At 40.6% G+C, this 18,563-nt stretch overlaps 1 protein-coding gene across 1 annotated transcript in view; it reads left to right on the top strand.

The window, feature by feature from the left end:
• Macrod2 (mono-ADP ribosylhydrolase 2) overlaps positions 1-4,862 on the top strand; it is a 2,130,377-nt gene extending 2,125,515 nt beyond the window's left edge. Inside the window, exon 17 of the mRNA XM_029565754.1 lies at positions 1,694-4,862. The gene's annotated coding sequence lies outside the window, so the exon portion shown is untranslated. The remainder of the gene's footprint in view (positions 1-1,693) is intronic.
• Positions 4,863-18,563: the final 13,701 nt, after the last annotated feature.

The raw sequence follows: 18,563 nt of genomic DNA, 5'->3' as shown, positions 1-18,563 counted from the left end.
TCTATGGTAGATTTAATATAGTGCTGGCCTGAAAGTAGACTCAGAGACTGAGGAAACAAAATAGGGACCTCAGAGTTCCATCCAACTGGAACCAACAGGTACTTTCCCTAGAGAATGCACAACAGTTTAAAGAAGTGTTTTTTGCAAAGCCAGAATCCACATGCACAGGATTGAAATTCACCCTCTATCTCTCACCCTTTACAAAAATCAACTAAAAAGAAATCTAAGACCTGTGACTCTGAAACTATTCATAAAAAGAAATAAACATTTTAAGACACTGGTATAGGCTAGTGATTTTTTTTCTGAATAAGATCCTAAAAGCACAAGAACAAAGGAAAACTTAAATAGGGTTGCATAGAACTAAAAGCTTCTGCACAGCAAAGCAAGCACACAGCAGAGTGGAGAGACCGCTACAGAATGGAAGATAGCGTTTGCTCATTATGCAACTGATAGATTTAATATGGAGAATATATAGAGAACTCAATAACAGCAAGAAAAGCAAATTTCCCAATAAAAAATGGGCAAATGATCTGGATACCTCTCAAAAGAAATAAATAAAACCAACAAATATATGAAAAAAGTTCAATATCATTATCTAGCAGGGAAACATGTTACCATGAGATTCCATCTCTCCCCATTTAGAATAGCTGCTATTTTAAAAATTCTAGTAAGGATGTGAAGAAAAAAGAATCTTGCAGTGTTGGTGGTAATGTGAATTAGTACAACCATTGTGAAAAACAGTATGAAGGTTCCTCAAAGATGAAAAATATAACTACTGTATGACACATCTATCCCAGTCCTGAGTGTGTATACCTCACGCACACATTTATGGTGATACTATTTACAGTAGCCAAGACAGAATCAGACTAGGTGCCCATGAACATATGAATAAAGAAAATGTCATAATGAAATGTTATTCATACATCAAGAACACTTACATCTTGTCATTTGCAACAAAATGAAAGAGACTATAATGTATTATGTTAGGTAAAATAAGCCAGACACTAGACTAAAAAATGCTAGCCTGAACTAAGGGGCATGATAACAAGGAATTGACAAAGGTGTAGATGGGGATGGGGTTGAAGTAGGTTGGGATAGAACACTGCACGCTGTGTGCATGAACAGAAATATCACACTGAACCCATTAGTATCCATACTGTGTACTTGACACAATTTAAGTATCTCACAATGGAAGAATGGATAACAAATGATCTATCTACACAGTGTAATGCCAGCCATTACTAAAAAGGAACAGGAACAGAATAAAGTTAAGCAGCAGCAATATAGCATTACCCATCCATGGTTTTTGCAAATTAGCAGTATATAAATTATTATTTACATACCAGTCCCCAGAATGTAGTCTGTGAATGGGCTGAAAAAAGAAAGACACATCAAAGTTCAATTTTTCTCCAAGAATACTTAGAGTACTTGAGTTAATCGTCCCCATCAGCTGAAGCAGTTTGTCTTGTGGCCCACATTTATTAGCAGTGACTTATAAGCTCTTTAAAGATACCATGTGCCAGCAATTACAGCTCAGATAGCCGAAGCTCTTTGATAGTCAAATAAGATATTCCTAGGCCTGTGTGAGGGCTAAGAGACGTTTCAATGGCTGTACTGAAAAGATCTTTCTTGCTAAGCCTATGAAGATGCCTTACCTTTAATCTAACAAATGATTTCTCTTTGTCTTCCACAGGGCCACAAGATGAAGCAAAGGAACAAAGACATGAAGCTAAATGACAGTCCTCAGCATTGCAATGCCTGGCCCTGGGGGACTTCGGGGAAGATGATAGTGTGTGCTGTGGAAGAGGGTGGGGGTGGGGGGAAAGCAAGTCCATGGAAGGAAGGGAATCCTTTGCTCTAATTCTCCAGCTGCATTTTGTTCTGTTTACCTGAGGAAAAAAAGAAAAAGAAAAAAAGAAAACACTCCCTTTATTTGGGGAGGACCCATGCTAAGGCATCTTTCAGGCACTCTCCCTGTCATTTGTCTCTTTTCCCACACCTTGCCCTTGGGTCATGGTGGTAGAGTTTAACATTCACATGTGTCTCCTGGCCCCGTCTGCTTTCTTGGTTATCTCACAAAGCTGGTCATACAGTGGTTTCTTCAGACAATAAGAAGATGAATGACAAGCTGCAGGCTACATATCTAGAATCACCAAACCTAAATCAGAATAATCCACAGACAAAGGAGAAAGGACAGAAAATGGGCATAACCCTCAGAGTCCACTTGGGACAGGTCTAGAAAAGGAGTTGAAAGTAATTTTAATCAGGAATTCCGGAGGTACAGTTTGGTCTGTATATTTTATGATGACTATGGAAGCTGGATTGAACTCACAGCACAGAGATATAAGAAGGAAGGTAAGACCTGACAGCTAGTGGGGTCCCTTCTTTCAGAATCAAGATGGCATGTGTAGTCATCTTTGAGGCTGATTTCCAGCAGAACTTCCTTGGTTCATGAGATCCTTACTGTGTGCATCAGCATGGAGCCCACCAGTGAGATGTCTTTGTGTGTGATGGCACAGAGTGTTACTGGCATTATGATTAAGAGAGGGGCCTGCTACACTTAGGACTCAAATATAGTCCTATTAATAATGTATGTTCATTTTGAAAGATCTATTTGAAATTTCTATACTTTTTTACAAAAGAACATCCATGGTTACTGGGGTGTAATGGCCCACAAGGACTTTCACTCAAAATAAGGAGCAATCAGAGCTGTTGCTTACAGTCCTGACTTCTTGGTCTGCTTTGAAATGACATGGTTTATTCATGTCAAGTATAAGGCTGATTTGATGGTTTGTCTACTCATCCAATAGGGGAACAGAACTAACAACTTAAGATGCCAGTGGAACAGTGTTGGTACAAGGAATGAGGACCAGAGGTGACTGGGTATCATCCCCACTATCTGTCCAGGAGTAAACCCCAGGCAGATGCCTGTCTCCCACCAACAAGGCTGTTCCACTGGAGTTTGGGTATCATGCTTGCATGCTTCTGAATACATCCACCTTCTAAATAATACTTCAGAATTATGGCATTTATGTTCTATTCTTAATAGGAAGAAAAAAATAGAACAAATTGACAATATCTAAAGTCAAATGGAGACAATACCTGCTTGCTAAATGTCCCATCCAATTCTCTAGTTTTGCCGTTTCCTATGGAAAAGTCTTCTCATGACCAATTCTGACCCTTCTGAATTTATTGCCTCTTCTGTATGGCTTAGTTGGTATAATGGAATAATTAGCAAATCATACTTCTTCCATATGTCATCTTTCAACATCTCTTATTTTGTTAAAAGCTATTCATCAACACAGCAGCAAGGCTATCTCCGCATGGCCATTTCTCTTCCTACAGTTTGATATAAAAGCATATACATCTTTGTTGCATTAGATAAGCCTTGTTCTTCTAGAAAACATATTACTTTCATCTATGAGGCCATCCAAATATCAATAGTTGCAATGTTTCTTGCCATCTTCATAGCTCAATGGAAAGTACCCATCATTTTTGTTAAGTGCCTGACTAGTGAACTATGCTAGGAAAACATTTCCCAGTGACTCCCAATGGAAGTTCTACTCAGCCTCCATAATGAGTTAGAGTGGAAAACACCACACAGGAGGTAAGAGGGACAACAGGGTTCTAAAAGGAAGAAGATAAAAGAGACCTAATATCCTACTAGGAATAGCCAGGGCTGGAATTATTCTAGTCCAACTCTACTTACCACTGGCAGCCATTGGGGTTATTCAACTTACAGGAGGATGGGTTAGAAACAGGAGGACAGAGTTCTGTGAAAACCATAGAAAATACAAGTAATCTTTGTATCCAGGAAACTAGGAGAATGAGGAGCCTCACTCCTGAATTTGTTTTAACTTCTTTTTGTGGATTGCAGTTTCACTTTTGCTTTGTAGCGCCTTTGTAGTTGTTATGTGGCTATACAGTTTTATACTTTAAAACAAAAAAATGCAGTTAGTTTACATTTCAACAGTATTGAAAATTTAGGTCTGGCTCAGACTGAAGATATCTTGACAGGGAAAATCCTTTGCTTGCTGCCCTGTCATTTTACAGGCTGTACAATGGATTCTTCCACACATGATTCTGGACAGCAACTTGAACCATCTCTCTGCCAGCCTACATGGCATAAAGGGTTCTAGGAGGGAGCGAGGAAAGTAGCCCTACATTAGTCAGGTTTGCATACAGAGGATCCAAGTAGGCCTTGAGCATAACAGTTTAATTAAAAAGGTACTCATTACAGGCGAGACAAAGGGGCTTTTCCTCTAGCTGGTAACTATTCAGATGACAGACAAGTTGTCTTTCATCAAAGCTTACAAAGAAGGCATCCGAAGCAATGTCTGTGGTACTGGGTCACATATTAATCATTGCAGCTAATTGTAAATCTTTCTATGAAACACTGAAAAGCCTCTTTGTGAATTAATACAGTTCTGCTTGATGCACTTGATTTGAAAAGATATTTCTCTGTATGTGGTGCATGTTGGCTGTGCTTAAAAAAAACTTAGCAGAATATGTTCAATATATTTTCTCCAGGAATAGGATTTTTAATCATATGACTCATTAAGGATTTGCCTTACCCTGACATTTGTGATATAAAGGAAAATCAGAAAAAAGTAATTTTCTTGATCAAGATATGTTTTTACTTAAAGCAAATAAATGTAGTCTGTTGCTTGCAAGGAAAAAAAAATGTCTTCTGGTATAAATTGCTAAATAGGATAATATGTGCCTCTTTTGTTAAACCAGCCTTGAAAGGCTGGGCAGCTTCTAAATCTGTTTCTTTTCATCTGTGCCGTACACTATGACACTTAAACAACTGTTGCCTTCAAACTATATTTGTTAGAGCAGAGTGCAAATAAAATTCTTTGAGAGGATAACATGGAATTATGTGTTTCATGAAATTTGTTAGCCAAAAGCAATAACTCTGTGTTCGTTTAACATTATCTAGCTGGTTGTAAATATGCATATTTTAAATTGCCTCTACAAGTCAACTTCAATTTAGTAATAATCTTCCCTAAGTAAGACTGGTTGGAATTCTTGCAGTGTTTTACAAACTACAGAGAAATTTGTATAGACACACATTGCCATGACCAAGTTCTCTTTATAAGTTAAAAACAGCTTCTGAAATGCAGATATAAGTCACTGAGATAAAGGTTCATCTTTTGGGGTGCATTCTCCAATGCTAGAATTCCTCAAGTACTTCTGTGAGCTAGTCATTGGCTGTGTGACCATGGTACCCATAACACTCATCCGTCTATAGTTGGCAGAATCATAATAGAATGACAAAAATGTTCAAAACATGGGAGTGGGCCACCAAAAAAATCACTATAGAACCCATGATCTTTTCAAAGTGGACATATGTATATATTCCACTCAATTTAATTCCTCTATTTCCTTCAGAATAAATTCTACCAGAGTTCTTGTTCTAGTAGGCAATTGACTGAGTCCTTTTATAAAAAGCCAGAGATGGAACAGATTAAGGACAATATGGTTTTCTAACCTGCTGTACTAGAGGAATATTTTGCCATCAGTAAACAAAATTTGAAATGAGAAAAAAAATGCAAGCAGGTCAATCCTGTGCTGCAGTAGGCACCCTACACACAAAACTCCACAGTAACGTGTAGATCATTTGACATGATTGAATCCTTCTGGGTACAGTGCTTCATCTGTACCCAGTGTTTCATGACTCTGTCATTCATGTTTCTCTGACAGTACGTCTCTTTTCCCTTACATTGACAAACGTTACCATTACACATTGTTTCATTTCACTGGTGCCTCTCTGGGCTAAAAGGGATAATGATACCCATTTAGTTCTGACCCAGATATGGGACTTTGAGAAATGGAGTGCCACCTCTTCTTGGTTTGGAAGATCATCACACTAACACATACCTGAACATGGAAATGTAAACATGAAGTGCCAAGAATATAGATTTTATCACTTTCAAAAGCACTTGGAAAATTATTAACATTAGGTTCTGATATTTAGTAGTAAGGCAATTAGCCTTCTTTAGCACAAAACTCTTTGCAGAAAGGACAAATAGGGTAATCAAGGAATGCATCTCAAGGAAGTAACGCCACAGCTAAGACCTCAATAATGGCACGGTGCCTGCACGGTAAGGTTAGGAAAAAAGAGGTAGGCAGTTAGTATACAGTTCTGTTCTACTGAGGTCAGTTTCAACTTTGCTCCCAAATTAAGGACTCATAAAAATAAAATTATTGCCATATTCTATTGTCCCAGTAAAACAAAGGTTTTACTTCAGGTTCTGATCTCTTCTTAATCACAGCTGATTCTTCATTCCCAGCCAACCAGAACCCATAGATTCTCAATTCAAGATATCATACAAACAACCCTGATAGTCTCTGCTTACCTTTGAAGCTTCATAAGCCAGGGCTCCATTGTCCTCAACTCTTTCAGCATAGCTGTTCCAAGATCCACAGCAACAAATTCTAGGCACTCAATGGCTTTTCCAGCCCAAAGTTCCAGACACTTCCACAACCCTCCAATGTCAGAGCTGTCACAGCAGTGCCCCACTCTTTGGTACCAATTTCTGTCCTAGTTTTTTTTCTCCATTGCTGTGACAAAACACTCTGACCAATACCAACTTAGGGAGGAAAGGGTTTATTAGGCTTACATCTCCTGAGTCACAGTTCATCAGGAAGTCCTAGGGAGGAACTCAGGGCAGGAACCTGGAGTCAGGAGCTGGAGCACAGGCCATGGAGGATCGCTGCTTACTGGTTTGCTCCTCTGGCCCCCACTCAACCTACTTTCTTATACAACATATGCCCACCTGCCCAGGGGTGGCACCACCCACAGTGGGCTGGGCCTTCCCATATCACTCAATAAGCAAGAAAATGCCCACAGACATGGTCTTATGGTTGATGCTCCCTCAACCCAAGTGTGTCAAGTTGACACTAAAGCTATCCAGCACAAACATAATGTATCATTTTTTCCCCTGAGAACTAATTAGCAGTATGTTACTTATTTTTCCTATTGCTGTGACTATTTAAATACCTAACAGAAGGGAATTGGCTCACAGTTTAAGGGTGAACAGCTCATTGTGGTAGAGAAGACATGGTGGTTGGATATATAATAACTGTGCTGGCTGGAGACAAAAGCTACTTGCTCACATCTGAGCAGAAGAGGAAGCAGAGACAGGACAGGAAGCAAGGCTGAGCTTCTACATCCCAACCCACAACCACTCCTGTGACAACCTGTTTCCTCTAATTAGACCCCACCTCCTAAAGACCCCATGTCCTAGTTTGTCTCTTCATTGCTGTGGCAAAGATACTCTGAGCACTACCAACATGGGGAGGAAAGGGTTTATTTGGCTTACATCTCCCAGGTCACAGGTCATCAGGGAGCCCAAGTAGAAACTCAGGGCAAGAACCTGGAGGCTGGAGCACAGGCCATGGAGGATCACTGCTCACTGACTTGCTCCCCTGGCCCCGGCTCAGCCTGCTTTCTTATGCAACACAGGCCCACCTGCCCAGGGTACCCTCCCACATCACACAACAATCAAGAAGATGCCTCACAGATATGGCCACAGGCCAGTTCAATGGAAGCAATTCCCCAATTGAGGCTCCCTCAACCAGGTGTGTCAAGTTGACACTAAAGCTATCCAGCATACCCCACAACCTCCCAATACAGCTCCACCAGCTAGAGACCAATAGTACATACACATGAGTGGATGGGAGAATGTCACAGACTATTTAACAAGAAGGGATTTCAGATACAAAATCTTTCAGTTAAATGTATTTGTCTTCTTCGGTATAAAATAGTCATTTGGAGTAAAAATTCAGATATCCAGATTCAAAGTTTAAACTTCTCACTGAAGGTATTTCTTGCTACTTAACTTGTTTTGCACCTGTTGATAAAGGGTTTATTTTGTAATTACTATGTAACAAAACTAATTGTTAACATTTATATATATATATATATGTTAAAGCTATGATTATTTTCAAATTTGAATCATACTCATATTATTGTTTTGCACCTGTTTGCATAGCTTTTTAGTTGGTTGTATCAGAAGCACTGCGTTGTCAATCATTTCTCCAGGTCATTTCAAAAGGCCTCATCACAATGGCTGAAATTTACTGCACCACTTTCCTGTTCTGTGACACTTAACTTCCTTGACAGTTTTTCTCTTCTTTGAACAAAGCTATTATCCCTTTTGGCCACAAGTTTTTGTTTACATCAGTATATACTTTCAGAAGATTTCCAGGGTTAATGAGTATTTGGCACTAATCACCAAATTACTTTACAAAGCCATACTACTAGCAATTATAAAATGAGAGTTCCATTTTGTAGAGCCCTTCCTGACCTTGAGGGTACTGTGTGGACACTAAAGCATGTCAGCATGAGAGATGGAATGTCGTTATTAACTATTGTGTCTTCAATTACTAATGAGGGTGGACAGATCAGTTCCCTGTGTTTTCTGACTGGGGAATTAATCTGTTCCTGTTCTTCTGTCTATTCTTGCTGAGATTTTGGTTGTCTATTGATATTTATGAGCTAGTTCTTTATATATTTAGAGTTCTCTCTTTGTTGTGTTTCCTGCATGTGGTTTTCTACTTGTGCATTTGACTTTTTTTTTTTTTTTTTTTTTTTTTTTTTTTTTGACATGCAGGCTTCTTTTTCACTCTGTAGGCATTCCTCACTCCCTGTGTGTGGGCTTTCATTTCTTTGACAGTTGGTGTGATGAGCTTCATTTCTGTTGCTGTTTCTAATGAACCTCATAGAAAAGTCCTGGGTTGTGTCTTCTGGTGCACGTCTTTCAATCCTGTACTGGGCAAGGAGATGACCAACATGTGACCCAGCTGCCAATCATTGGAACTTGCCTTTCTGGCCTCCATGAGTGGTTTAGAGAGACTATGAGTCACAATGGACCAATCAGTGCTTTCCAACATTTGATATATTCTGCTGGGAGAAAGAACTTCACAAGTCCCAATGAAAACATAGACATGGGAATTTCAACAGCCTTTTCTGTCTGTGATTCAATAAATTCCCTTTCAGGGTAACTTTGGGATAGGTTTGTATTTGTCTTGGTTTTCCTAAAGAACTTAGTTCATTTATTCTCATTTGCATATATTACATGCATCTCTCTCTCTCTCTCTCTCTCTCTCTCTCTCTCTCTCTCTCTCCTTTAAGATGAGCTTTCATGTAACCCAGGATAGCTTTGAACTCTCTATGCAGCTAAGGCTGGCCTGGAACTTTCTGCCTCCATTTCCCAAATGAAATAACAATATTTGTGTGCTATGTGTATGCCTATCTAAAAATAAACTGCTTCTCCTGTTGTAAGGGACCCATGGATGTTCTTGGTCCCCCAGAGCTCTGCAAGCTCATTTCATCTTCACCTCATGGGCTTCTCTACCCTCACTACACCAGCTTCATGGAACAATCCAGTCATGTTTCTTTCCTTAAAGATTTTCACTGGTTCTTTTCCTCTGGTTATTCACATGGCTAGATTGCTCACAGCCTCGGAATTTTCTCAAATCTTTCTCAATATGGGTTGCTGCAATCTCTCCTTTTTTCTTTCCTTTTTCTTTTTTTTAATTGATTTGTGTGTGTGTGTGTGTGTGTGTGTGTGTGTGTGTGTATTTCAAACAGAACATCCCAATCTTACTCATCTTTATTCCCACATCCCAAATCACACCCTCCCATAGCCTCCCTACACACACTGGAGCCCATATACTCTTTCATCCCTGTTACTGTCCACTGTGTTATCAGTGCCCCCAGCAGTTACCCAGTGTTAGTCCATGAGCTGAATCTAGTAAGCCTATCTAGAGTTCCTTATTTTAGGAAGATCAGCTCTTCCTCATCTAGCAGCAATCATTTGCCAATATTCCTTTAGATAAGATTGTGGTCTGCTGTTCATTTTCCCAGTTCAATGCTGGGTTACTGTCTGGGAGTCTCTTGGGCCACCCTGGCCAATAACTCAAAGGAAGGAATCTCCTGTTGGGTATTGTTTCTTGTTATGTAGCTTTTAGGTTATGTACCTTTAGGTATACACATGGACTCTTAAAGAATTATATTGATTACGTTAATCTTTGGTTATACTTTCCTTTTAGGATTAACCTATTTATTTTTACTCTTCGGGTTGTTTGAGGATCTGTTTCTCGGGGGACACATGGACTTGGGATGAGCCCCTGGCTCCTTTCTTTTACCAATTCCATCTAGTGAAGATAAGTCAAAGGTCCTGTTTGACCATGACTGGCTTCATTTGGAACCATGGAGGAAATGTTTCCTCTGTGTTGACCCTCCTCTTTGTAGACTGGACACTGGTTCAAGTGCACATTATTTTTATGTGAATCAGTGTATTGCCTGGATGTATGTAAATGCACCCATGTTGTACAATGCCCATGGCGGTCAGAAGAGGGCATTGTATCCCTTGGAACTGGAGTTATAGATTATATAACTGGAGCTATAGGAACTGGAGTTATAGTTAGTTGCCATGTGAGTGCTGGGATTTGAACCCAAGTCCTCAGCAAGATCAGCCAGTGCTCTTAACTGCTGAGCCATCTCTCCAGTCCCCACAATCTCCCCTTCAAATACTGCAAAGAACCCCTAGTTCCCCTCCTCACAGGGTCTGCTCCCCCACCTTTTCTCTCAGCATTTAAATAATTTACTTATTAAGTTCAAAATTTTCAAATTCAAATTTCAAAAATTATTGAGAAGTCCCTCACCATAGTCCAGGAGAACTGGAATATCTCAAGTACCAGAGCTGGGCCTGGCCCATGATGGACATGAAGTAAATATTTGTTGAATGAAGGAATTCTCAATACTTTTGCTCTGTAACATCTTCGGCACATTCCTTTTTATAAAACTGATGAGCATCTGACTGAAGTTTCTTCTTTTGTGGTTGAGGGAGAGATACAGAGGAGAAGTAAATTAAACTGTGGTGGTTAAACAAGTCAGCAGGAGCCTATGCACCTTGATCCAAAAGCCAAGGCACTTAGAACTATGGAAAAAATACAGCTTGTGAAATTACCATGAGATCTGCCTTTCTATTCAGAAATTATGTTTACTTCATTTGAATATGAAAAATGGCAAGGGCAGGACGTGTTTATTGATCCTGCCTCAAACAAGCAAGAGTTACATCTTATGTGAAGGTGATAATGACAGGGAGCTAGCTGTTAGACAGGTGTAGCCCATCATGGAGTGCTGTCCCCTTCAGCAAGTGGCCCCAGGGTCACAATGGAGTTACAAGAGAGGAGGCATTGCTATGAGTCACAACCAGGAGGGACTTCCATCATCACTTCTGCCCACACTTCATTGGCTACAACTCAGTCAACTGGCCACATTCTACTCCTGGGAAATGTAGTTTGTCTGAGTAATGGGCCGGACAATGAAAAGCACCTGATGATGATCTAACATTGCTTCTGCCTGCCCTGCTTAGCTCTGTGCTATGGTTTAGCCCCTATTTCCAGTCCCCAGGACTAAGTAAGTCAGCTGAGACGTGTCACCTGAATATAGTAGACAGTCAAAGCAACTCCACACTGGACGGAAGACTTAATAGCACATGGAAGAAATCTGAATGCTGTTCTGCATTTTTGTGGATAGAAACTTGAAGATGCTAAGCTAGTGAGATGGCAGAGTGTTACATAAAAGCACTTGCAATGAAATCCTTATGACCTGAGTTTGATATCTGAAACCCACATAGAAAAGCTGTATGCAGTGGTATGCATCTGTAATCCCAGCACTCCTAGAGTGAGACAGGCAAGGGAGACAGGAGTGTCATTGGAAGACCCCGGTCAGCAAGTCTGGAGTACGCAGCAGGGCAGAAGCTATGAGAGACCCTGCCTCGGCGATGGAGGAGAGAAGTGACTCCCAAGAGTCCTTCAACATCCACACACACACACACACACACACACACACACACACACACACAGTGATGACAATAATAGATAAAAATTTAAATTTAAACAAAGTGAAAAGAAACTTGAGGATATGGTAGAATATATGATTGTCTGGTCTCTATCCTTGGAACTGATTTTTCATTTTTATTAAGAAAACTAAAAGAAAACCTGGTACAAAGGAGTTACTTGTCTTATTTTTCTTAGTCCTAAAATAAATATCTTTTGACTTTGTCTAAAGGAGCCTGTTCCAGGCCTGGAAAGATGTCTCAACAGTTAAGAGCACTGACTGCTCTTACAGAAGACCACGGTTCAAATCCCAGCACTCACATGATGGCTAAAAAAAATCCCTAAGTCCAGTTCCAGGGAATTCAAGGCCCTCTTCTGACCTCCATGAGCACTGTGTGACATGGGTGCACTTACATATATGCAGGCAATATACTCATATGCATAAAATAAAAATAAATTTTAAAAATGAGCCTGTTCTGGTTATTCACCAGTCTTCCTTTTTTTCCTTTGATCTGCTTCATTCTTTGTGTTTGTGTATGTGGTTCCATGTTTCTGTCTCTACCTTTAATGCATCTAAAATTTATTTTGCTGTTTGGTACTGAATGAGAAGTAATTTGAGTAGTTTTCAGAATATCCGCAGCACCAATTATGGGACAACACATCTAGGTCCCTTTATCCTGAGTTGACATTTTAACACATATTCATCTTACTTTACAGAGAGATCTATTTTCTTGGCTGCCTCTCATATTGGTGTTTCTTAAAGCACCTGATTTTGGTACTGTAGTTTAACATTTTCAAAAATTCTTGGCTATTATTTATTGTTTAATGTTCCTGAAATACCTTAAGCCTGTTTCATCACATTTTCCTATCTGAAGATAACACTCCTTCCTTCTTTTTTTTTTTTTTTTTTACCAGTTCTCCTCTCAATATCCAGAAAAATGGTGCCAGTAAGTGGAATCATGATTAATTAGGACACTGAGGAGAAAAGACACCTGCTATACATTCACCCTTCTGAAATGTTCCATGGACGAAAACATTCCTGTTCATCCCTGGTCTGAGGATGAGACTGAGCTGTGTACTGAATAACAATTGGTTTCTGAATATTTTGCTCCAAAACCTTTTCCTGACTGTCTAGGCCTCTTTACCCATCAATCTCTTGTCTGAGTCATTTGGTTCTGTGTAGTGATTCAGGAGGCAAAAGCTAGGTAAATGTCAATGTGTCTTGAGTGATCATCCTCTTCAAGCAATCATCCACTTTGCAAAGGAATAAAGGACTCAATAGAGCTGGTGCACAGACAGTCCTCTTTATCTGCAAAGCACAAGACACAGGCATCCAGCATGTGGTTATCAAATGCTTCCTGCAGAGGTCTGAGTTATTCTTGAAACAAACAGAAGTGTCTTTGGTTGTATTTCGTCTGATATCAAGTGTTGTCATTACAGTTCAGACTAGACTCATTAGCAACCCAGTCTGGTAAAGAATGAGGCAATGGCATCCTCAGAGGTACTGAGCTCAGTCTAAAGAATTCAGACCCATAAGAGATTAGAAAAAGTTCTAAGTTTTTGTTTAGGTGAACAGAAAGGCAAAATGAATACAGACAGAGAATCTATAAACATCTGATGTTAAATAGCATTCTTCTTTGTTCAAATAACTTTACATAAGTTAACTCAGTCTTGACAACAATGAGGTAGGTCCTGCTACTAACTCCCCACTTTACATGAACAAACCTAAGGCACCAAGAAACTAATTGATTTGCACCAGGCCACACCTCAAGTAAGCAGCTAAAAGTTATTATTCTAAGTACTGCATTAGGGGCTTGTGAACTTAGGCCAGGATCTCCTGGAGACACCATCGAATCACAGATCCTGGATCTCAGCTAAGACTCTAGGTCTTAGAGCTTCAGATTCTAGAAGCCAGGGGAGAAAAGTCTCAACTTTGTGCCTCTTACAGCTTACAGGTGGCCTGAGGGCCAGACTTTGAGAATAATTAGGCTACACTGAAATGATTGGCAGGTGCGATCCCTTGACAGCGAGAGATGGTAAAGAGTCCTAGAGAACATTTAAGTCGTGCAGTTAATGCTCAGCTTCTTAAGCCAGAATATCTATATTCTTTCATTCCCTAAAGCAACTGAAAGCTGGTATTGCCTATAAGGGGCCAGCTTCTCTTATGCCTATTGGGTTTATAGGCAGCTATCCAAACACTAGACAGTGTTAACAGCAATGTTTGGAGCATTAAATATGAGTTTAAATCAGCTTTATGGTTTACTGTCTGACTTAACCTTTTTCAACCGGAATTGTCATGTCTAGAAAACAGTGATAACTATTTACCAGTGAGAAATTTTTAAAAGGTAAATTTTATGCCCACACACATTTCTTGGCATACAGAAATAATGGTGGCTATTTTTTTTTCATGAAAAAGGGATATTTGATCATGTTTCTTCTTATTAGAAACCAGGAAAGTAACTTAACAATCTACCAGAGTCACTTTGGGCACCAAAACTTTCTTTGCAGTTTTTAACAGGATAAAAGAAAAAGGATATATATTTGGCTTTCTGTTGCCAACCGACTCGTACTAAGGAGAGAGGGATTTATTGGCTGACTCTTCTCAGGGGCCATCTTTCTCTGTGCAGAAGAAACAGATGAATTATAATAGAAAAATGGAAGGTACCAAAAAAGGGAGCCGCCATCTACAAAGCAGGAGCCTGGCAAGTGGGAAAAGAGAACTTGAAATAATTTCATTCTGTGTTATGAATTGAATCTTCACTTAATCAATTATTAAGCTGCTTATTAAATTCTCTTACTGTTTATTTCACTTCCTCTGCAAGTACATACTGAGTTTGCTGCTCGTGCCAACCACCATCCCTCATTTCTGGAGATCCAGAGATGAAGAAAAATAGGTAAAACACTGTCATGTGGAACAGAGGAGGGTGATATGAAGACAGGAAAAGGCGAGGAAGGCTCAGAGATGAGCCCACTGCCCATGTTGTCTCCTGAAAGAAGAGCCTCTCATGGAGGACAAAGCAAGGGCCTAAGGACTGGCTCATGGCCAGACTCTGAGAACCGCCACAGCAGTGAGAGGAAAATTGGGATCGAGACCAAGTCCCATGACGGAGAACCTTATAGTAAAGCTTGCCTACACTCAGCCATCTTTCCTTGGTTTTGAGCAAAGGTGGGCCACGATCCAATTTGAAAGTGACTCCATATCAATGTGGCATGAGAAAGTTGGCCCGATACCAAATGAATAGAAGAGGAACAAAGAGAAAAACAAATAGATTCTGAAGAAATATCTAGGGAGAGATTACACAGAGATGGATCTAGGCTCCGTTGGGCTTCATGCTTTTAAAAGTCACTACCTGGGTATTCTCATGACCTTCAGAGGTAATTTATCAATCATAAGGATGTGTCCCTATCACCTTGGGGATATGTTCTGAATTCTAGGTGTTGGTGGAAGTTTGTTTAAAGAAACTGGACACAGAGGCTTTGAGCCGGAAGCAGCATTTATTTACATGGGCCAGGCTCAGTGAAGCTACATTCAAAGGCTGAGTCTGGAGCACAGTGGAGCACTGCCATGTAGACCCTTCCTTAGTTCCTCATTCCATTTTAGTCCCTTTATCTGCCGTAACATACATTTTGAATGGATGTTCTGTGACACAGGGTTGTGACAGGGTTAAACATGTGCTCATAGACACCGATCATGCCACAAAGGACAATTGCCTTTGTTTTGGAAAGGTCCGATAAAATTTTCTAGGGAGCCCTGCCCAAAACAAAATGGAGAATTCTATAAATGACTGGGCAGTCACTTAGAATGTGTCAAGACCATCAAAGACAATGCAAAACTGAGAAATTGTCCTGGATTCAACGAGTCTAAGATGTCAAATGTTAGGTTCTGGCAGGTTCCTAAAATGGTGGCACAGCTCCCAACATTCTAAAATGGCAGGTTTGAACTTAGCCTGGGGAAATACCTCTGCTTGTTGGGAGACCAGCTGATCCTGAGCTAAACTGCCCATGGAAAGTTAGCCAGCTACCTAACTGCCTATGAAAGCTATCTGACTGCCCCTGCTTGCTGTCGTTTCTCTGCTCCCTAAGAGGCAGCCCAGAGGTCTATTTGCTTTCAGATAAATACTGCCCCCTACCCCCAATGGAGTTGTCTGGTCGGTGGTCTCTGCTGCTCCTCTTCCATACAAAAACTAAATTCATTTAGATTCCGGAAGAGCATTAGTGTCAGAATTGGCAAGCTTTGAGTAAATCTGTGAAACGGGTATCAAGGAATTTCCTGACTTAGACCCTCACATTACTGTTAAGCAATCAATGTAAGGATGAACATTAGGGAAAGGTGCATGTGTGTAAAAGACACAGGCTAATTTACTTTTTTTGCTTTTTTTTTTTTTTTTTTTTGACAAATTCTCACTGTGTAGTTGGCCTGGAACTCACTATGAAGACCAGGCTGACCTTGTCAAACTCACAAAGATCTGCTTGCCTCTGCCTCTGGAATTCTTGAATTAAAGGCATGCACCACTGTGCCTGACTCTTTTTGCATATTTACAATTTTATTACATTGTGTGTGTGTGTGTGTGTGTGTGTGTGCACATGTACATGCACATGGAGGTCAGAGAACAACTTGGCAGAATCAGTTTTCTCCTACCATGTAGGGCTCAGGGATTGAAATCATGTCATCAGGTTTGGTGGCAAACACCGTTACCCACTGAACTATCTCACTAGTCCTCACAAAATTTTTGAATCCCTAAAATACTTCAAAATAAAATGTGAAAAGCCCCACCATTTTCCAGGCCACACCCCACATCTATTTATCATTTTCTTGGGGACAGCAGTCTAGCTATAGTTACTTAATACCCTTTAGATGATGCTGAATTCTCTAAAAGCATCTGAGTCTCCCTATAGAAGAAAACAGTAGTAAGATGGGTAACTGTGGTTCTAAGACCTTCTCTGCCCCTTGGGAGAAGGAAACGGATCCAATGGCATCTTATAATCACCTCCAACTTGGACAAGTGTGTCACCTCTGTCAGCTTCCCGAACGGTCCCTTTTCAGGCAATTTTGTCCTACTCTTACACAGTAGGATGTTCCCTTCCCTGTGGAAATTGGAAAATATCAACCTCTCCCAGCAAATACCGCTCTAAGGAAATAAGGCTTAATCTGCTTTGATTAATAATGAGGCAGCAAAAGGCTGACCATGCACTGCAGGATGCAAGAGGAAAACAAAATGTAGGAGGGGATGTGCCCCCAAAAGCAAAGGGAAAAGCATGGAAGGGCAAGCAGCACAGAAAGATCTCTGGATTCTGATTTAATTTTAGTGGCTGCAAAAACAAGGCTCTTAGCTATTTACATATAAAATGTGCTGGGGGCTGGGGGCAAGTCACAGTTCTCAGCTGTGCATTTTAACTTTCTCCTTAAAATCTGTTTCCCGAAGCAGCTGTGGGAATCAGCTGCAAATTCCAAATCTAAAAATGAAAGTCACATGTTGAACTGGGAAGGAGACCAGTGGAGAGCACTAAAGGATGCTCCAGTTAACCCATTGGGACCTGCAGCCCATCTGGTTGCCTGGAAGTTTTTAAATATCTCAGTGCCCATAGTACACTGTAGAAAGATTGAATCAGAATTTCTGTAGTTTGAGGGTTGGGGGAAATCTGTTTCCTGTGTTTGTGAATTTCCAAGACAATTAGAAGCAACAGTTTTGATTGACTCAGGATCACAGGTAAATCTGCTATCTTTCTGTAAAGGGCAAGATACATAAACACTTGGGGGACAGAAGGTCTCTGTGGCAACTATTTGTTCCTGCATTAGGCAGCCAGAGACAGTATGTTGAGTGGCTGGCACAGTAAACTTGTTTACAAAACAGTAGCTGGTAGCCCCTACTCAAGACCCTGTCATTCAACATCATCCTTTGGCCAGCTGCAACATCCCAGGATGCTGTCAGAAATGCCAAATCTCCAACTCTAGCACAGAACCCCTAGGAATCAGAGTCAGGCTTGTCTTTCTTTCCTTCTTTCCTTCTTCCTCCCTCCCTCCCTCCCTTCTTTTCTTCCTTTCTTTTTTCAAAAAGGTTCCAAGGTGACTGTAGTTCATTGATGTGGAAGAAGCAGCCATAAGGTGAGTGACACTGTGAGGTGACCAGGACTGGGAGTCTAGAGAGCCAGGGCTGAGGACCATCTCTTTCATTCATAAAACTCTCCTTATCATTTGGGGACGTCCAGGTATTATAGGACGTTTCATCTGGATAAGGAACTTGAGAGGTAATGTAGAAATGTGAATTGTCAATGGCCAGTGGTCTCACACAAAGAGGGAGATGTCCCCTAAGCAGGTGTTGGACTCTCTGTCCTTAGCCAGCATGAGGCTAGGAACAGCTGGCAGGCATAGGCTCTCATTTTAGAGGCCAAGACATTTGAGCCCCATGTGTGCCAGGCGTGCTGATCTCAGCTGTACCACAGCAATTACCATGCACCTAAAGAGCTTGAGCTTGAACCTGATTTCCTGACCCTGACGTGTGGTTTTCTTTTCTACTTTTTTATCTAATTCCTATCCCTCGTGGGAAGGTGGCCTCTTCACAGGCACATCTGCAGTGCCGGAAACAGCTTCAGAACTCAAAAAATGCTGATGGGTAAATGGACATAGAACATATAATGCTCAGTTCGGGGCAACATTAGTCTTTAGGTCATACATGTCTGTAATTGGCCAGTGGCCTTCTTTATTAGCA

The sequence above is a fragment of the Nannospalax galili genome, unplaced genomic scaffold (genome assembly GCF_000622305.1).
Source record: "Nannospalax galili isolate Female #2095 unplaced genomic scaffold, S.galili_v1.0 scaffold1118, whole genome shotgun sequence".
In the NCBI taxonomy this organism is placed as follows: domain Eukaryota; kingdom Metazoa; phylum Chordata; class Mammalia; order Rodentia; family Spalacidae; genus Nannospalax; species Nannospalax galili.
This window is presented reverse-complemented; position numbering and strand designations above follow the sequence as displayed.